Source organism: Pelodiscus sinensis, chromosome 31 (assembly GCF_052426305.1).
Source record: "Pelodiscus sinensis isolate ZL-2025 chromosome 31, ASM5242630v1, whole genome shotgun sequence".
Classification (NCBI taxonomy): Eukaryota; Metazoa; Chordata; order Testudines; family Trionychidae; genus Pelodiscus; species Pelodiscus sinensis.
The window spans coordinates 8747412-8767620 of record NC_143082.1 but is presented as its reverse complement, the minus strand read 5'-3'; the positions used below and the strand labels follow the sequence as shown (position 1 = coordinate 8767620).

The 20209-nt window shown below is 48.8% G+C and overlaps 1 protein-coding gene across 2 annotated transcripts in view; it reads left to right on the top strand.

Annotated features, from left to right (window-relative positions):
* The window catches only part of LOC102463690 (twist-related protein 2-like), a 40261-nt gene extending 20345 nt beyond the window's left edge, over positions 1-19916 (top strand). Inside the window, exon 2 of one of the 2 annotated variants that reach the window (XM_075902091.2) lies at positions 18488-19916. The gene's annotated coding sequence lies outside the window, so the exon portion shown is untranslated. Of the gene's footprint in view, positions 1-10779; positions 16052-18487 lie in introns of those variants that run through there. The other variant, XM_006134641.5, reaches the window with a different exon arrangement.
* The last annotated feature ends 293 nt before the right edge of the window (positions 19917-20209 follow it).

The following is a 20209-nucleotide window of genomic DNA, read 5'->3' as shown; positions in this document are numbered from 1 at the left end:
CTCTGGACATAGGCAACATCCCACGCCCTGCGCTCAGACTGGGGTACACACTGCAGTGAGGGTGCAACACCCAGTCCACTCCGCCATACACTAGTAGCAATCAGTACAGAAGTCCCTGGGTACTTGTGTTCCCTTCAGAACTGACTGCAGGGGTGTATTGGATTGGTGTGTACATTTATTTAAATTCATAGGAGGACCTTGCAGTCATCCACACAGGTCATCAACAGTCTGATCCATTGCACCAGATCAGATCAACACTGAACCAACAGTCTGACCAACAGCATCCTGCTCTAATAGCAGGTGTGGAGCAGCCAGCCTCAGGTGAGCAAACACAAAGCTCTTTGGGAGCCAGCAGTGGAGGAGGGTGGAGTCTGAGGGTTCCTGGCGGTCAGAGCAGCATGGAAGCTAGTGGTAGCAGAGGCAAGCACGCAGTTTGGGCCATGTCTTCTGAAGGATGCTGACATCTGCAAATCTGCAGCGTTCCAGATAAAAAAATTGTATCGGCATCCATATCCACAAAAATGAGCACCCCCGTCTGAAGATGCAGCTACCCGCAGATTTTCAGGGCTCTACCAATGTCTCATTTTGATATAGACTCACAGAGAACACGGGCTCTGCTGCTGTGTGGGCCCATGTGAGCATACAGCTCATTTTCAGAGTGGCAGATGGGGCTACGTCTAGACAGCGCAGCTATTTCAGGGTAACGGAAGTATCCCGAAATAGCTACTCCGCCTCTTTAAATGCACCCATTATTTTGAAATACATTCCACACGGGCTAAGGGACTTGCCGGAATAGCGTTTTATTTCAAAATTTGGCCCTGTGAAGAATGCCAAGTTTTGAAATAAGCTATTTCAAGGTAAGGGCGCAGTGTAGATGCACCTGCAGGGATTAGCTGGGGCTGCTGAACAGGCCTGGCACTGGCCTCTCAGGATATGTCTACACAGCAGTGTTATTTTGGAATAACTCACGTTATTCCGAAATAACACAGTCAGCATCTACACAACAAGCAGTTATTTCGACATAATGTCAAGCTGGAGGACTGCTTACTCCGACTCCTGTAACCCTCATTGTAGGAGGGGTAAGGGAAGTCGGAGTGCTCTAACTCACACTTCCTATTGTGTAGACAGCGCCAAAAGTCAGAATAAGCTATTTCGACTTCAGCTGCGCAATTGACATAGTTCAAGTTGCACAGATTATTTCAGCTTTAGTCCTGCTGTGGAGATATGCCCTGAGAATCATAAGCCTGCTGAAGCTGTCTAGGGCTGTATTTCTCTTGCTCCATACGTAGTGCGGTCCCATCGCCCTTTGAGAATGCAAGATCTTAGGGTACGTCTAAACTACATGCCTCCGTCAACGGAGGCATGTAGATTAGACAGATCGGCAGAGGGAAATGAAGCCGCGATTAAAATAATCGCAGCTTCATTTAAATTTAAATGGCTGCCCTGCTCCGCCGATCAGCTGTTTGTCGGCAGATCGGGGCAGTCTGGACGCGCCGCGTCGACAAAGAAGACTTTCTTGATCAGCACAGGTAAACCTGGTTTCACGAGGCATACCTGCACCGATCAAGAAAGGCTTCTTTGTCGACGCGGCGCGTCCAGACTGCCCCGATCTGCAGACAAACAGCTGATCGGCAGAGCGGGGCAGCCATTTAAATTTAAATGAAGCCGCGATTATTTTAATCGCGGCTTCATTTCCCTCTGCCGATCTGTCTAATCTATGGAGGCATGTAGTCTAGACACACCCTTACAATCTGCTCTGAGAGACAGAAAGCAACATGGGAGAGACTCTAAGGCCCCCACAGATCTCACGGGGCTGCACAATTAAAATGCAACTGGAGTAATAATGGATAGCCCATAAGCAACACGCATTTCATGAAATACAGAAACCCCAGTGTGCTCCTTGCGTTGTTGAGAGGGAAAGGATGCAGCTCTGCTCCTCAGTGATCCCCCCAGAAAAGCTTGTCTCTGAAAAACCTGAGCTTTGTTACCAGTCTGGCTGGCTCTGATCGTAACCGTGTTCCAGCAACTCACCCTGCGCTGAGTCCGACTCCGGGTCTGTTCATGATGTGTAAACAGAACTGTTTAAAAAATGAGAGAATATTTTGTAAAAAATGCTGAGGTTTTGAATTGGATTCTATTGCAGGAGTCTCTGAATGGAACCTTTGTTTGTTTCTTCCAAGTGAAATATATCAACATTTCCTAAATTGTTACTTTATTTGCAATTTCCACTTTTCTCTCTTTTTTTTTTCTTCCTTTATTTCCTTCTTTGTCATGAGCACAATAAAATTAGTAATGTCCAGGCTACGTTTGCTTTCCCCCCCTTTTCCACACTGTAGCTTTTCACATTTCTTCAGTCCTAGGGCAGTCTTTGGAGTCACACTTTAATTTCTCCTTTGGCCTCTCTAGGGCCTTGCCAAAGCTGAGAAGTTTTGAAAACTTACAGAGACAAAATGATTCACAGCGTTCCAGCTCTGGGTGTGGGGGTTGGGGGGAGGAGTAGGTTCCAAGTGTGAATTAGGCGATCCAGAGCTCCTCCAAAAGTGCTGGGAGGGAGGGGGGAGGTGTAAGAAGTGCAGAGCTCCAGTGACCTGATGTGCAGGAGGCACATGGGGGAAGAGAAGCAGCCAGGGGGTGTATGGGCTGCACTGACCTAGGCCCAATCTCCCATTACTGGGGAGGGAGTCTCGCAGGGAGGTGCTGACTGATGGGTGTTGTGGGTGTAAGCCACCCACCCTGCTACCGTGACAGGGAGCAACACTACCCCCCACTTCCAGTAAGCACACCTGCCACGGGTACCCCCTGAAGCACCCCCAACTGTACTCCCACTCCAGCAATGTCCTCTTTTTGTGCACCTGAAATATTGTAGCCCTAACCACAGCATCTGACTGGCTACCACACTAATGGGCTTTTCCTCACTCCATTATGCAGAAGGAGAAACTGAGACAAAGATCAGCGATGTGTCAAACCCAAGTTCACACACAGTATCAGAACAGGAGCTGGGAAGGGACCCAGGGTTCCTGAGACCTTCCCCCATACTTTAACCACTAGACCACACTCCCTCTCGTCGGATTCTTCGTGACCAGCCAATAGTGGACCCTTGGGCCAATTGCCTGCAATGAGCGGGGCATGTTCACAGTGTGACAGGCAGCCACTGCTGGGAACGTGGCAGGACCTTAACAGTACAGCCTTCCCTTCCCCCCTCCCCCCAGCCAGCAGGAGACTAGGTCTGGCACACTGTGCTATTGGTTTTCCTGTCCCAGCCCAGAGGCTGCCTTGGCTTGAGTACGGCAGAGTGAGCAAGCCCTGAGAATGTGCTTGGCCTTTGGCACAAAGCGCCATCACAGAGCCATCTGCATCCCATATCACAAGAGGCTGCTCACCCTCCTTCCCTTCTGATCCAAGGGCTGAGCCCTCTGGTTCTGATTTGCAGCCTCCTCAGGGCCCGCACCACTGAATTCCTTGTCTTCCTCACCCCGCCTGACTTCAAAGGGCAGCCTCCTTCCTTTCATATCCACACACGCTACTCGTAAAGCCGGCAAACCCAGGGGAGCCTGTGAATGGAGCCTGGCTATTCTTGGAATATGATCTAATGTGGTAGCTTATTAGCTCCAGCCCTCACGCAAGGGGCACGTTGCAGACAGTGTGTGCAGGCAGGGGAGCAGGGCCTGCGATGGGGGTGGGATGGGAGTTTGTCTGAACTGTCCTTTTATCCCTGAGAGGGGTGAAATGTCAGGGCAAGATGAGAGTGCGTAGGGAGGGACCCTGGGGAAGGAGGTACAGTGGTTTGAGGTGTGGCAGCACATATTGTTTATTTTAACAGCTCTGACACTCTTCTCCAGTTGGCCCAACCACTTTGGGGTGCTGGGTTCTCCCGCTTGCTCTAGCCACACCGAGGAGTAGTGTTGCCAGATACTTTCACAAAAAATCCCAAACATGGGTACCAAAGTTGTTGAGCAAAAGAAAAAGAAAATGTCCCCACTGGCCTTCCATCAGAGAAGGACAGAGAATACCGGATATTTTATATGTCCGGTATTTTCTGTTTTTTTTAACCGGACAGGGCCACTAATACCGGACTATCCAGGTGAAAACCGGACACCTGGCAACCCTACCCAGGAGGTTCCCAAGACAGTTCATGCAACCAGCACAGTGACTGGCACTCAGCTACTGGCTGCACTGGATAATACTGCTCCATGCGTGGGAGGTTTAGAGCAGCATGTGTCAGACTTGGGCTGTCATCTTGTAATCCCAGGGAGGCCACTGAGGCCACGTCTACACTGCACATTTATTTCAGAATAAGCTATTTCGAAATAGAACGTCTATACTGCAGGGAAGCCTCAAAATGAGTCGGAGGCTTCCCTAATGTACACGGGCTATCGCGATTTAGAGCCCCAGGAGGAATAACTTAGAATGGCCCTGGTGAGGGGCTGTTTTGAAATAGCAGCAGTGGAGCGTCTACACATGCCTGATTTCAAAATTCTTTGCAGAACGAGGTTTACAGAAGTCGGAATAAGCCGCCAGTTATTTCGAAATTACAGAATTGCGGTGTAGACACTCGCATAGTTATTGGGGAGTAACAGCCGTTATTCCGAAATAACTTTACTGTGTAGACACACCCTGGGAGTTTTGCTGCTGATTTAGTGGATCAGGATTGGAAATGTAAAGTGTAAGCTCTTTGGAGCAGGGATGTGTCTAGTCCAGGCAGAACCTTGGTCCCATCCCCTTTGCCTTCTCACTGCCCAGATCACTGGGCTCAGAGCTTGGCCCAGCTGGGGGTGGGTAACTTCCTAATAAATAAGAAGCCAAGGCCTGCAGCCTCTCCATCCTCCTGACTCTGCAGATGCTGTGGGGAGGGGAGGTTAGTTGTTTTAAGCAAGTGACACCATCATCATCATCATCATCATCATCTTCCTCGCTCCTTCCGCTCCCTGGAACAGATGTTTGCAGAGATGAAAGAGAAATGGCCTCAGCCTGGGGCCTGCTGCCTTCAATCAGTCCCACGTTGTGCCACAGCCAGCTCCGCCCCGCTTTGCGGGTTTCACTGCCATCTGTTTTAAGGTAGTTGACTGGGATCACATGGGCCGTTCAGTCCCACTCCCCCAGGGAGCAGCAAGCAGGCAGCCTCTGGCTCCCAGTCAGGCCCTGCTGGAGCATTTGTCCTTCCATTGGGGTGAGTAAGCTGGTAACTGCTCCTGAATCCATGCACAGCTCCTGGGCAAGTGCCTGCCCTACACAGGCCAGACTGTTAGTGAACAAGCACATGAAAGCGACAAGTCTCGCCTGCCGAGTGATACTTGGGAAAACAGAGATTAAGCTATTTCCCTGCCTACCTACTGCCCCCAATTTTAGAGTTGCCAAGTTTCCTGACTGGACGGACCAGATGTCATTTGCAGCAATGGCATCCGATTGGGAAAGCTGGCAGACCTACCCTGCCAAGCTAGTACCTACACAAGAGAGGAGAGGGCACACAACAATCCCATGCTTGTGATGTTATCATGGTTCTCCATAGGGATGTTGCTTCAAAGAGACTTTAACTCCAGACTTCAACGAGAAGCTTCAGAATTGTCATTCATGCTTAAATTTGACACTTTATGCATGGGTTTAAACAAAGACTCTAATTATCTCACCCATTACAAAGATAGCTTCCCCAATTATCACCCCTAATGTCATTACCTCACAGAAACTTACCTTCCCCCCTAACCCCCACTCTGTTCTAAAATTTGATTTGTCAATTTCACATGCGTTCACTTTTGTTTTGATTGTATCACTTTGGTATATATGGTTGTGCCGATTTTCTTCCACATATTGATCTGAGGAAGTGGGTCTGGCCCACGAAAGCTCATCACCTAATAAACCATCTTTAAAGTGCTACATAGTCCTGTCTTTTGTTTCAGCTACACCAGACTAACACGGCTGCATCTCTATCTCTATCAGAGAGAGGCAGCAAGTGGAGAGCAGGAGACAGTGTTGGTTAGAAACTGGCTTCAAAGCCGGTTCCCCCCAGCATAGTCTCCATGGGGGCAAGGGAGATAGAGGAACAATGGGAAACAGTGCGAGCAGGGACCAAAGCAGTCTCCACTGGCGCTGCTGCTGCTGCAATTCTGCTTTTGAAATGTACAAGATCTGATGAGGACCTTGTGAGGACCTTCTGCGTGAGCAGATGGCTGCCTCCAGTCCCTCGTCCAGGGGCTCGACGAGGAGTGCTGGGAGTGGGCCATTGACCGAGAGGAGCACTGGGCTGACCAAGAACAGCAGAAGGCTGTCTGGGACCGGCTGGTGAGCCAGCACAAGGCCACGTGCTTCTCCCTCACCTCCGCGATGAAGTGCATGACCTTGTGCATGGCCACCAGCCACATTGCCCCCATCTCCTTGGCCCACCCCACCCCCACGCCTCTGGCTTTCCTTCCTAATCTTACCAGTGGCTGCTGGGGCCCCTGAACATGGGGCAGTGGGACCTTGAGGGCAGCCGAAGCCTCCAGAGCTGAACGGGGCAGGCACTAGTCTCAGCCCCATCCCTGAGCCTCCCTCCCCCATTCCAGGTTCTTTCCCTAGTCCCTCCCCTGTTTTATACCCCCTAATAAACAGACTTGTTTGTTAACAAGAGGGCTCTTTTATTTGCTCTGCGGGGGAGGGGAAAGTGGGAAGGGAGGGCAGATGGGGGAGGAAAGGTACACAGAGGGAATGCAGGGATTTCTTGTGGAGAGGTCTGCAGGACAGTCTCACAACTGGCCTTGGCTGAAACTCTCCCTCAAGGTCTCCCAGATGAGCACAGCCCCTTGATGTGCTCTCTGTATGGCACTGGCGTCTGGCTGCTCGCAAGCCCTGGCCAGCTGTTCTGCCTCTGCCCCGCACTGGTTGCGATCCTGCCGTAGATGTCGGCATGGCGCTTCTTGGTTTAGAGATCCGAGAGGTTGGACTCCTCCTCCCACACCTTGATAAGGTTCAGGCCCTCTGCACCACTCCAGGCCAGAGTTCTTCTGCGTCCCTAGGCGGTGGCGGCCATGGAAGCAGCTGAAGTGCTGGCATCCATCGGAGGGTGCGAGAGAGCTCTGGGGTCTATCTCAGGTCCTGGTCTCTCGCACAGGGCTTGTGCAGCTGGCCATGTGGGAGAAGCCTTTCTCCTCTTCCTAGGACATTTAGGCAATGTCTACATTGGCAAGATTTTGCACAAAAGCAACCACTTTTGTACAAAATCCTGCCACCTGTCTACACTGGCCGTGAGTATTTGCGCAAGAACACTGACTTTGTAATGTACAAAATCAGTGGTTCTTGCGCAAATATGTCAATGCTCCCGCTCAGGGATAAGCCCTCTTGCGCAAGTATTCTTGCACAAGAGGGCCAGTGTAGACAGCCAAGTTAATTTCTTGCGCAAGAAAGCCCGATGGCTAAAATGGCCATTGGAACTTTCTTGCACAAGAAAGAAATCTTTTGCGCAGAGGCACATGCCAGTATAGACACTCTCTTGCACAAATACTTTTAACGGAAAAACTTTTCCATTAAAAGTATTTGCGCAAAATCATGCCAGTGTAGACACAGCCTTAGAGCTCCATAGGAGGAGGAGAGCAGTGGAGATGCCTGATGTGACCAAAGCAGTCAGAGCTGCAGTTATGAGAGATCTCTGCAGGCCAAATATTTTGTATTAGTGGCACTAGAGCATCCAAATTACTGTTATTTTGAAATTGCTATTTCGGAATTAGCATTCCTCCTTGTGAAAAGCAGGAGTGCAGCGTTCAAATTCCACTGCCCGTTATTTTGAAATAACAGGCTTGGTAGTGTGGATGCCCCACTTATAAATTCAACGTTGGGGGGCTATTTCGAAAAAGAGCCTAGTGTAGACCAGGGCTTATAGACTGTGATCACATCATTCCTTAATCTTTTCTTTGCTAAACAACACAGATTGAGCTCCTCAAGTCCTTCGCTATATCCATTCCATCATGCTCTTCCCGGGGCCCTATCCAATATAACAAACTCTTGAACTGTGGGCACCACAACAGCATCCCAGCAGCAGTAGCACCTGTTCCCAATATTCCTACTTGAGATTCCCCTGGATCATGTTAGCCCTTTTGGGTATTGTGTCATGCTGGGAGCTCATGTTCAGCCACCACAACTCCCAAATCTCTTCCAGTCACTGCCTCCCAAGCTACAGCCCCCATTCTCTGTGCCTGGTGCAGTCTTACTGAAAAACATCATCAATGGTTCAGCAAGCCCCTCAGCCTTCTCTTTTGAAACTCTTGGGTGCAAGTTCCCTGGACCTGCTGATCTAAAAATGGCTCACGTTGAAAGTTGTTGTTTAAAATCCTTCTGAGTTACAAGTGTACTGAACAGAGTATTATCCTCATTCCATGGTATGGGCACCTCTCTTTTTTTTTTTCTAAATATAGACCAATTATTTTTGGTAATTTTACCATGTCCATTAATAAGGGAAGAATGTCATTTTTAGGTTTATTTTTGTTCCTAATATACTTTCAAAATGCTTTTCATTGTCCCTAACTCTGCTGACCACAGATTTTTCTTTGTATTCCTTTGCGTTCCTTATAATTTTTCTACACTTCCAGCTTCTTTTATATTCATTACTCATTACTATCAATTGCCTCTTTCTTCCATTTGTTACATGCTATATTTGATAATTGCTTTCATTTTCTCTCAAAACCAAGTCCATTTTCATTTAACCAATATGGTCTTCTTCCTCATTGTGGCTGTTTGGGCATTTAGTAAAATGTTCATAATTTTTAATTATCGTTCACATTTTTCTGATTAAATTCTTCCTCCCAGTTAATTTGGCTCATAATTGTTTTCAGCTTTGGAAAACTGGCCCTGTTAAAGCTAGCATTAAATTTTAGTTCTGTGGTCACTTACTGTTAGAAGAAGGTCTGCTATAGAATTCCCTGACACTTTTTGACATAGGAAATTATCTATAGTGTTGAAAAATGCCCAGGATGTTTTAGTACCAACAAAATTGAAGCCCCCCCATGACCACACAGCATTTTCCCCACCTGTTGTAGAGAGGTGCATAAGATGGTCATCCTGTATCCTGGTGTGGTTTCTAGCACACACCAGTTAACATCCCATCTTGTGCTTTATTTGTTAAAACATGATCCATAAGCATTGAAGGTAACTTTGTTCCAAGTTATCATTGACAGAGCCAGGCCTACGCTACAGTTATAGCAATATAAGTCTGTAACAAAACCATGCTGAGTTATCTCCCTAGCAGCCACTTCCAGGAGCCATGGCAGGTAGGGTGCCCGCCTTAGCCATGGGCCCCCACTGGGTCCCTGACCTGACTTTTAACAGTCCAGACTTCCCCTGAGGGCCCACCCGACAGCAGCCTAGGGTTGCCTGGTATCCGGTATTCACCCGGACAGTCCGGTATTTTCACCTCCTGTCCAGTAAAAAAAATCCAGAGAATACCGGGCACTTGAAATGTTCAGTATTTTCTGATTTTTTCCCTGGCCAGGAGGTGAAAATGCCTGGCACATGGCAACTCCATGCTCCTCCCCCAAGCCCTCCCCTGGCTCCCAACACCCCCCAGCCTCCATGCTTACCTGGTTCCCCAAGACTGCCAGCAAAAAATGGCTGATGGCCAAAAGACCGAGGGGAAGCTTCCCCTGGGTCTTAGTGCTCAAACTCTCCAACCCCTGCACTCACTTTTAAAGGGGACATGCTGTTTTAATGCTGTTTTATTTTTATTTAGTTAGTTAGTTAGTTATTTGGCTTAATAAGTCCTTGGAGTCTTTTTTTTTTTCTCAACAACTTTGGTCTCCCTCCCTTTTTTCCCCCTTCAACAGAATTTTTTCCTGTTTGTTTGTTTATTTTTGAGGGGGAGGGGAATTCGGTATTTTTGTTTCAAACATCTGGCAACCCTATCCCTGTCCCAAGCTGTGAGGGGGCTGAGAGTGACTGAGGTGCTGCTGCTGGGAGAGGGGCTGTTTGACTGCCCTGTAGACCACAGCCTGCAGTTCCAGAGAAGGCACCGAATGGGCAGCACAGTGCAAGCTTCCAACACCACCCTGTGCTCTAATGTGCCCCATTCCCAGCCTCTGGGCCGAAAGGGTGTGCTGGCCTGGAGGACTAGCTACATGTGGCCTTGAGTGGCGACCCTCCAAGCACAGCACAGTGGCTGCTGCAGGAGGGTGCACGCTGGCTCAGAAGGGGGTGGGGACCCTTCCTTCTCATTCAGTGCTGAGCCGAAGCCCTGGAACCACGGCGGGACAGGCTGCACCACTGAGTGCTGTCTGTTGAACGAGTCAAAAAGAAGCAGTTTGCATGAGACCAGGGGGTCAGTTCAGGACCTGGCTCATTCCATGTTGGGTCCCTTTGCCCTGCCTGTGCTCGGTAACCGTGCAGGCACTCGTAAGCAGCTGCTGCTTGGGCAGAACACGCTTGCATTGCTGCTGAATGCTCCCAACACAGCATGCTTGCTGTGCCCCCCCCCATCCCGTAGCACTGCCCTGCTCTGCTGCACCACTTGAGGCTCTAGGGACGTCTGCAACTCAGCCCTGGGCAGCAGGGAGAGCATACGTGCCAAGGCTCATGTTCAGAGCTGCTGCACACCAGTTCGCAGTGGGGGAGGGGATTTCCCCGGGGTGGGGGGAGGGAGACTCCCCATTGGGCACAGAGGGAGTGTTCTGTGGGGAGGATTGTCCATGGGAAGAAGGAGGATTTTCCCTGGGGTGTAGGGGATGTGCCATGCGGAGAGAGGGTTCTCAATTGCCGGTCTGGGAGCAAAGTGGTTGCTTTGCAGGGGTTGCCTGACTGCGGCTGACTCTGGATCTCTCTCCCTAGGCGCTCCTGGGATGTGGGACAGACAAGCACCATGCTTCTGCCTCAAACAGAACAAAACATAAATGAAGCCAGGAATAAAGCGCCCCAGCGCCGCAGATGCTATTCTTCTCCTGAGCCGCCCCGGCCGGGGCAGGACGAGCAGGCGCCTCCTTTGGTACAATGATGACTTCTCAGCACAGGAACCTCTCACTTCCTCAGTCCTTTGACAAAGACCTGGAGAAAACGGGGTCTCTAGCAGAGGCAGAAATCCAAGCCAGGCCCGGACCATTTGGCTTGTAACAAGCTTGTGGGATCATGTGTATAAAACTCTTTTGCAAGATAATTTATTTTTGACTAGCAGATAAAAATAGCCAGTTATAAACCAGTCCTCTGTCTGCAGGGCAAGTGCCCCCGGCCCCCCAGAAAGGCTCCAAGGGGCCCACTCATGCCCATTTGCGCCCAGTGCTTGGCCTGCTGATGGGAACTGCCTGGCATGTCTCATCCATACATCCTGCAGCAGGACTGGATAACACAAGAAGGGATCTCTGGGAGTTACCTGTGTCCGTGTAACCTGCCCTCAGCTTGGGAGTCTCTCCCATTTGCCAGCAGCAACTGCCTAGATAAGAGGGCTCCGTTTGGGCCACCAGAATGGCCCTGTTTTTCCCACTTCCTATTTCATCAGGTGCTGGAAGCCACGGAGAGAGACCAGCCCGATGTGCTGGCTTTGGGGAGCTGTGCTGGAAACGCCAGAGAGGAGCTGATCATCCCACCTTCCAGCAGCAGCCCTGCCAGCTGCTCCCTCTAGCCTAGAGGATGACGCTCCACCGCAGGCATCCCCACAAACGTGCCCAGATGCTTCTTAGAACCTGAAGCGGCTCCATTGTCTAGAGCAGGGCTGGGGAACCTTTTCTGAGTCAGGGGCCACTGACCCACAGAAAAAATCAGTCGGGGGCACACACAAGTGAGAAACTTTAAAGAAAAAACAAAAAACCAAATCCGCACTGACATGGCCCCTGACTGAGAAGGGGAAAGACTCCAGAGCCTAGTGGGACCCAGGCTAGTAGATTTTGTGTGCTTCAGCCCCGCAGGGAGAGAAGCAGGGGGTGGGGACGGCTTAAGCACCAGCATGGCTTCCCGATGCCGGGAAGAGCCCTGAGCCTTGGAGGCCAGATCCAGACAAGCCGGAGGCTGCATCCGGCCCCCAGGCCTTATGTTCCCACTCCTGGTCTATAGCATCAAGCAGCTTCTTCCTGGCCGTACTTCCTCCTCCAGTCTCATCCCCTTGTAAGCTGCTAGCTAGCTCTGGGGAGTGAGCGGGGGGAGCCAAGGAAGGGCGAGCGAGTGCTGGCAGACAGAGTGTATGTGCCGCACTAGAACTGACCTGAGCTGTTGTCCTGGGTGATGCCTTAGTCCAGCCACATTTGCAGACCTTTGGCTTCTTGCTTTAGTGCCAATGGGAAGGCAGTTCATAGACTGGGTGAAATCCAACTCCAGAGGACTAAGTAGAGAGATGAGAACATCCATGTCTTAAGTGTCTAAGAACTTGCATCAGAAACGTCTGACCCTGGGTAGCCCTGCATACTGGTAAATTGCTGCTTGGGCAGAACGCACTTGCATGCTGCTCAATGCACTCGGCTGGCATACGTGCTGTGTGGCATCCCATCTCGTAGCACTGATCTGCTCTGCGGTGCCACTAAGGCCCTTGGTAAGCCCAGCACGCCTCTGTATAACGCCTACAGGCAGAATCAAGCCTAGGACCTCTGGAGCTGAGCGCATGAGCTTCTACCGCAGGAGCTAAAAGGCAGAGGGCTCACAACTAAGGCTGTAGAGCAGACTCATTATTCTCGCTGTAAGTGGTCCAAGGGCCACTCATGGGACAGCACGGCACACCCAGCAGGTGTGTGAGTTGCACTTGCAACTCAGCTCTGGGCAGCAGGAGCCCAGAGAGCGCATACATCCCAAGGCTCATGTTCAGAACTGCTGAGCACCAGTTCTCAGTGGAGAAGAGGAGTCTCTGTAGGGGGCGGGGGAGTCTACTGGCTCTGGCTGGTTGGAGCCAGTAGATTCCACTAGCTTGGCTAGTTGGAAATCAAGAGCACAAAAATCACACATTCAAATTCCTGTGCGAAGGGGGGAGGGGCATTAGAGACTTTACTGATATTTTAAATACAATTTTCGCCCAGGTCTGACACTAGGCATGACTAAGAACCTGACTCTGGGTCCAGCTAGGTGTGGCCTCTCCAAGCTTCTCCAGCTCCCAAGTGAGGTTCGCAGCACAGGTCGATGGAGGGACGCTACACCCAGCCAGTGAATTTGCAGCAGAATAACCAGCTGGTTCCCAGGATTTTGCTTGATAAGGAACCTCCAATCCAATAGGGAGGGCTCTGCAATGCAGCCAGGCCACCACACCTAGATCCACATGTAACTCTAGTCTGGTACTGGAGCAAATGGTCTCCGCTCCTCTGAAATCAGCCACTTTCTTTAGGCACCTAAATGTGAATGCTTTGGCGGAAGGATAAATAGCAGATGTGGGAGTTTCCATATGGATCCTCACTGAGCTGATGTGCATTGCTCTGAGCAATCTTCTGTGCACAATAGTTCTGTCCTCCAAGGCAAGAGCTGTGCAACTGCTGACTCTGCTCTGAACCCGATGATCGTAGCCCTTGGACTGTCTGGAGCCATCCGAACAGGATCTCCTCTGGTATCGCGTGTCTGCTCATTCCTCCTGATTCACCAGACACAACAGGCAGTTTTCGCACATTCAGGTGCAAACCCACAGTACAAATGATCCTGCAAAAAGGCAACGCTCCACATCTTCCCAGCCATTAGCAAACCAAACCCTGGCTGCGGAATGAGGGAAAACTCTTGTTCTTCTTCCAGCAGCCAGGAGTCCATCCAGATTCTGGTTCCTGTTTGTCAAATGATAAAAATGCCAAAATCTGTATTCTTCAGACATAAGAATGACCACACTCGGGCTATGTCTACACTATGGGGTTTTTCCGGGGTACTGGAGGTATCCCGGAAAAACTCCGCCGTGTCCAGGAAACACATCTGCGCTTCCACTTTTTTTTTTTTTTTTTTTTTTTTCAGAAGAGCAGATGTGTTTTTTCGGATGCCCTCTCTTCCTCTTCCCACAAGGACGAAAGGCTCTTCCAGAAGAGGAGGATTTTCCAAAATTTGACCCAGTGTAGACGGGCCAAATTTCAGAAAAGCCTCTTTTGAAAAAACTATCAGAAAAAGGTACATAAATTGTGGAGCACAATTTTCTGATAGATCATTGTAGTCTAGACATACTCTGGGTCAGACCAAAGGTCCATCTAGCCCAGTATCCTATCTTCCAACAGTGTCCAATTCCAAATGCCCCATGAGGGAATCAACAGACCAGGTAACTATCAAGTGATCCATTCCCCAGTTTCTATCAAAGAGAGGCTAGGAACACCATCCCTCCCCATTCTGGCAAATAGCCACTGATGGACCTACCCTCCATGAATTTATCTAGCTCTTTCTTGAACCCTGTTATATTCTTGGCCATCACAACATCCCCTGCCAAGGAGTTCCACAGATTCACTGTGTGTTGTGTAAAGAAATACTTCCTTTTGTTTGTTTTAAAACTTCTGACTATTAATTTTATTTGGTGGCCCTTACTTTTTGTATTATGGGAAGAAGTAAATAATACTTCTTTATATACTTTCTTCACCCCAGTTGTGATTTTATAGACCTCTATAATATGCTCCCTCTCTCATCTCTTTTCTAAGATAAAAAGTCACAGTCTTATTAATCTCTCCTCATACTGGAACTATTCCATACTCCTAATTATTTTTGTTGCCATTTTCTGAACCTTTTCCTATTTCAATATATCTTTTTTGAAATAAGGTGACCATATCCGTATTCAAGATGTGGGCGTACCATGGATTTATATAAAGGCAATAAGATATTCTCTGTCTTATTCTGTCTTGTTATCGAGCCCTTTCTTAACTATTCCCAAAGTTCAGTTTGCTTTTTTGACTGCAACTGCAAATTGAGTGAATGTTTTCACATAAAAAGAATGGCTCAGGATTCCCTCATGTCCTCAGCTGTGAAGACAGATGCAAAAATTAATTTAGCTTCTCTGCAATGATCTTATCATCCTGGAGGGCTCCTTTAGAATCTCAATCATCCAGTGGCCCCACTGGTTGTTTCGGAGGCTTCCTGATTCTGATGTACTTTTTGATTTGTTTTTGTTTGTTTGTTTTTTCTGTTACTTCCTGAGTCTTTGGCTAGCTTTTCTTCAAATTCTTTTTTGGCCTTCCTAATTATATTTATACGTGTCATTTGCCAGAGTTTATGCTCCTTTCTATTTTCCTCACTAGGATCCACCTCTTAAAAATATGCCTTTTTGCCTCGCTCTGCTTCTCTTACTTTGTTGTAAGAGGCAATGAGAGGCACGGTGTTACTTTTTTGGTTCTCTTTTTGAGTTTTTAGTTTGGGGTATACATTTAAGTTGAGCCTCTATTATGATGCCTTTAAAAAGTTTCCATACAGCTTGCAGGGATTTAATTTTTGGCAATGTACCTTCAATTTCTGCTTAAATTACCTGCTCATTTTTGCATACTTCTTTCTGAAATTAAATGCTAAGGGGGTTGTGCTGCTGTTTTTCCTGCCACAGGGATGTTACATTTGATTATATTATGGTCACTATTTCAAAGCAGTCCAGCTCCTCCTCTTCTACCTCTAAGATGGAACCAGTACTTGTGACACTGGCACAAGACCCGTTCTGTTTCCACGTGACAACAGAGCAATCTAAGGTTAGCCACATCAGTGCATGTCACTTTTCACATTCCTCTAGCACTGTGGGATTGCACCCTTCTTGCTGCATTGATGCAAAACACCAACACAAGACAGTCAAACCTTACTATGACATCAGAGTAACTCAGCCAAGCATTCCCCTTCCTATCTTTCTCATTTGCAAGCTGCAATTTTACTGGTTGAACCAAGTAAGTAGGCAGAAACGGTATCCATCAATACATCAATCCAATAGTATTTATGCACAAGAAATTTTATTTATGTGCATCCTCTTGTTGCAACATGTGGGGTGACTCATGTGAATGCCTGTATGTATTCGTCGGCAGGCTCCAGCCATTCAGTTTTAGTTGCCAGCCACCAGAAGGTCAAAGGAATTTTGCAGGTTAAATGTGTTTTCCTATGTAACCCTTACTTTCTACATATATCAGCTGGTGGATGCTCTGCCCTCATGAGCTGATAGCAGTTTTCAAATTATCTAATTGTTCATGAAAATAAAAATGATATTAAAATATGATTTTGTATATCTTCATTTATTAAGACCCAGGATGTATCTGAAATATAATGAAAGCCATTTTTGTGATACGTTGCCTTTAAAATTCTCCTTAAAATTAAGCTTGTCAAGCATTAATCAAAGAATACTAAATATAAATATTTAAAGAAAAATACTTTAAATTCTCTTTTATAAAATTAATATTGTGTTGAGATTCATTATAAAACCCACTATATCATATTACTTAAAATATCAAGAAATTTTAATACAAAGGGGAAAAATACCCTTAAATCAGATCTATTTTTTCATTTGTTATACAGCTATCATTATTTTTTATTACTTAAAACTAGTAGTGTCAATTAATCACAGTTAAATCACGCAACTCAAAAATTACTTGTGATAAAACATGAATCACAATCACATTTAATCACACTGTTAAACAACAGAATACTAATTGAAATGTATTAAATATTTTTGATTTTTTTCTACGTTTTAAATATATTTTATTTCAATTACAACAAAGAATAAAAAATGTACAGTACTCACTGGATATTATTTTTATTACAAATACAGGGTGAACCAATCAGTAGCACCCCTGGGACCTGACCTATGCTGAACCAGAGAATTTGACAAACCATGGGAGGTCAATATTATCTAGCAGCATTACCAACACTTCCATGGCTTATTAGGCTCTTAGAAAATATGTAGGGGTAAATTAGACCAAAACAGCAGCACAGAACACTGAGAGCGAAGACTGGTGGCTGTAAAAAACTTTATGGGACCTCAGGAAACTTGGCCACACCCATAATAAGTGGACACCGGGTTAATTAAAATCATGCTGGACCACGGATGTTGCAACACCAGAGAGTGCCAGACTAGAGAGTTTCAACCTGTATTTGAACTCTTAAAATGATTTCAATTTACCTCAGACATGTACTGTAGTGAAATCTTTTTATCATGAAAGTCTGATTTTTTGGGGTTACATAATTGAACTCCAAACCAAAACAATGTCAACTTTAGCACCTACAAGTCCATTTAGTCCTACCTCTTGTTCAGCCAATTGCTAAGACAAACAAGTTTGTTTACATTTATGGGTGATGCTGCTGCCTGCTTCTTACTTACCACTCCACCTTACAGTGAGAACAAGCATTTGCATGGAACTTTTGTAGATGCCAGATAAGTTCTCTGTAGCCTGGGCAGCCATGTGGCTGCACAGCTGCCTAGTTACCATCAAAGAGGTGGTCATGGAATCCGCACAAGGCAGAGAGGAGGGTTGCCTCACCCTCAGCTTCACTTCCAGCCTGATGGCCAGGGGAGAGACAGCCTGAACCAAGCACTTCACCACCAGACCAAATACAACTGCGGCCTGGGCAGACTGGTCCCAGAGCCTCCCTATCATGGCCAGACTTGGAACCCTCATGGCCACACCTGGAGACTCCTCCCATCATAGCCAGAGTGGCCCATGCAGCCTGGACCTGTTCCCTCTTCCTCTCCCCTTTTCCCCCACCAGGGCCAGAGAGGTTGGAGCCACCCAGCCCCAGACCTTCCCTGCCACAATCAGTCCAGGACTGACCCCCTCTCCACAGCCATGACTGGTTCAACCTGCTCTTAAATATCTCCAGTGATAGAGAGGTCACAACCTCCCTAGGCAATTTATTCCAGTGCTTAACCACCCTGACCGCAAAAGCCCCATGTCCTGACCTGGCCCCCTCCAGCCTCACCCCTGAGCCCACGCCCTCAGACAGAGCCTTTGCACTCCAACACTGTGCCCCAGTCCTGAGCCCTTCATGCCCAGCCTCGCCCTAGAGTCCGCACCCCCCAGACAGAGCCTTCCCACTCCTTCATCCCAGCCCTCTGCCCCAGGCCTGAGTCTCAGAACCCCTTGTCCCCACCCCAGCCATATGTAAGTGATATGCTGCACCTCACCTCCATATTGGTGCACATAACAAAATTCAAACCACTCAGGGGTGGGAAAAAATGAGAGCTGCATGCCAGATACGCTATGCATTTGTATATTCCCTCATTCTTCAGCCGCCATTCCAGAGGACATGAGTTCATGCAGATGACACTCATTAAAAATGATGAGTTAATTAAATTTGCGCCTGAACTCCCTGGGGGAGACTTGAATGTTGCATGCTCTGTTTTACCACATTCTGCCATGTAATTCGTGTTCTAGCAGTCACAGATGATGCCCCAGCACATGTTATTTTTGAAAACACCTTCACTGCACAGTGAGCTTTCTAAAGAGAGCTGCCGCACTCACCCCAAGGCTTAGGAACCCAAAGTGCCTTCCACAATCTGAGAGGGACGAGGTGTGGCGTTCGCTATGAGAAGTCTGAACAGAGCAGCACTTTGGTGCGAAAACAACAGAGCCTGAAATACAAACTCAGCTTTTGGTTGGTGGCATCTGACTCAGATGATTAAAATGACCATGCTTGTTCTGCTCTTCTATTGCAGGGGCAACTGGTCAGGAAGGACCCTGGGGGGCACCAGCAACATGAGCAACCCGCCATGTGACTCCTCCCTGCACCACCCCTAGCCTGGGGAAGACTGGGACAATGCCCCTCCACTCCAGGCACTGGCCCTACCCCGCCTCTGCTGTTCCCTGCCTCTTCCCCCAAACTCCCTCTGCCACTGGCCACCCCTGGGAAGAAGCTAGCAGATAGGCTGTGTATCCCCCACTGTCCTGGGCAGCAAATGGCATCCACCCCCTGCCCCTGAGCCCCCCCCCAAACCCTCCACACTCCCAACCCCCAGCCCTGACTCCTGCTCCTTTTTGCTAGACATTAAAAGTTATGAAATGACTCAGTTTATGGCTTATCAGAAAAATCTATAACCCAGGAGTGGGAAGCCTGTGGCTGAGTCAAGGCAAGTTGCATGTTCTGCCTGGCGGAGGGAGGAGGCAGTGCTGCGCGGTGCTGTACCCCCTCCCCCTGCAGCTGGGGGAATGGCAGCACAGGGAATCTAGCACATGGAAGCTCTATCCTTCTGCTAACTTGTAGGCACTCCCATCACTCCCACTGGCTGGGGGAAGGGAGAGCATTCATCTCCACCACCAGTCCACTTCTGCACCCCTCCTCCCACCCAGACCCCTTATGCCCACCCCAGCCCATTCCTGCAACCCTGCCTCTGGTCCAGACCCTGCATCCCCACCCCACCCCTGCTCCTGTGCCCTACCTCCCAGCCAGACCCTCCGCCCCCACCCCACTCCTGCACTCGACCTCCCATCTAGATTCCGCATCCCCACCCCACTTCCCATGCAGAGCCTGCATCCCCCAACCCAAGCCATTTCCTGCATGCTATCTCCCACCCAGACTCTGCATCCCTCATTTCCAGCTTGCTCTCTAGTACCCCATCCCCCATCTGTACCCTCCTCTGGCACACTGAAAGGGCGGGTTACTCACCCTCTGCAATAACTGAGGGTACGTCTACACTACAGCGCTAGTTCGAACTAACTTAGTTCGAATTACTTAATTCGAACTAAGCTAATTCGAACTAACGCGTCTAGAACTAAAAACTAGTTCAAATTAGCGTTTTGCTAATTTGAACTAGCAAGTCCACATTGAGTGGACCCAGAACAGGGCTTAAGGATGGCCGGAAGCAGTGCCGGCAGGGCATCAGAGGAGGACTTAGAGCGTGGAGCTGCTGTCTCAGGCTAGCCGAGGGCTGCATTTAAAGGGTCCCGACCCCCACCCCGGACAGACAGTTCTAAGGGGTGCCCCGCTTGCAAAGAAGTTCTGGCTTGGAGTGCCCGGAGTACCCACACTGGGCACATCACACCACTCGGCCATCAGCCCGGCTGCACTTGCCGCAGGCTGCCATCTGGGGAGAGGGGGCAATCGGGGGGCTGCAGGAGAGCTTCCACCCCCAGAAGCCCGCAGAGCCAGCCCAGTCCTCCCCATCGGGGGCTCGTACCCCATTCCTCCCTCACCTCCTTCCACTTACCCTTCCCTAGCCCCCCTTCTTATTGATGTACAAAATAAAGATAACGTTTCTTCCAACATTGACTCTGTCTTTACTGAACAAAACTGGGGGAGACTGGGAAAAGGAGGTGGGAGAGGGGAAGAGAAAGGCTGGGAGAGGGGAGGGCAACTAACATGATCAGGGGTTGGGAACAGGTCCCATATGAAGAGAGGCTACAGAGACTGGGACTGTTCAGCTTAGAAAAGAGGAGACGGA